Raw genomic sequence first — 1,071 nt, forward strand, 5'->3', positions numbered from 1 at the left:
TGTTTGGGTGGAATGCTCTGTAGATGTCCATTGATTCCATTTAAGTCAAGACATTTGTTAGTTGTCTTATTTTTCTGTATAACCTGCCCACTGGGGAGAGTGGGGTGTTGAAGTCTCCTACTATTCTTTTTTTTATACAAAAACAATCAACATGTATTTATTTAATATACATTGTAAGAACTTAAGCAGACTTAAGTTAAAAAGACAAATAAAACAAAAATAACACCACAGCGTAGAAATCAAGAAAAGGACAGACCATCTAAGAAAAAAGACGACACAAGGAGAAGCTTGTGACAGGGCTCTTGACTGGAGACCAGCTTTGAATAGGTTTCTTGCAGGTACTTCTTAAATGCTGTGGGGGTTTTCCAGAGCTCAGCAGCGTGTGTGTTCAATGGGCTATCGATATTGGGTTCTCCTAGCAGGCTCTGGATAGACAGCAAGATGGTCCTGACATCATACAGCGCGGACCATTTATCCTTGAGGATGTCCAGGCAGATGTTCCCCTGGGTGTCTACGTTGGGGTGGTAGCAGGGTGTGAGGAACTTCACCGTGGGTGCGTTGTAAGGGTAGCCACTAGGGAACGCGAGTGAGAGTTTATACCTCAGGTCTTCATATGCTGTGCCGGCTGCTCCATGCATGGATGGGCCCTTCCCATTTGAACAGGTTGTCTGATTCAGGGAAGGCAGAAATCCCTTTGTCACCAGACATCATGAGGGTCATCAGCTCCTGTTGTAGCCTCTTGCCCACTGGCCGGGACCACCCCCGCTGGGCTCGGCTCCCTTGCGAACTGCCGGAATGCTGGCGGCAGCTGGGTCGCAGTTTTGCGAGGCCATCCAGAGGACGCAGGCCGCGAAACAGGAGTGTGGAGACGAAAAAGCAACTTCCTCCTACTATTCTTGTATGGGATTTGATGTGCAATTTAAGCTTTAGTAATGTTTCTTTTACATGAGTGGGTGTTCTAATATTTGGGGCATAGATGTTCAGGATTGAGACTTCATCTTGATGAATTGTTTCTGTTATGGGTATGAAGTGTCCTTCTTCATCTATTCTGATCGGCTTTACTTTGAAGTC

General features: G+C 45.9%; 1 pseudogene; it reads right to left on the minus strand.

The window, feature by feature from the left end:
• Positions 1 to 239: 239 nt before the first annotated feature.
• On the minus strand, positions 240 to 833 carry LOC121442762 (annotated as a pseudogene).
• Positions 834 to 1,071: the final 238 nt, after the last annotated feature.

This window comes from Microtus oregoni, unplaced genomic scaffold, assembly GCF_018167655.1.
Source record: "Microtus oregoni isolate MIOR12 unplaced genomic scaffold, Mior012 000095F_ref0000231, whole genome shotgun sequence".
NCBI classification, from domain to species: domain Eukaryota; kingdom Metazoa; phylum Chordata; class Mammalia; order Rodentia; family Cricetidae; genus Microtus; species Microtus oregoni.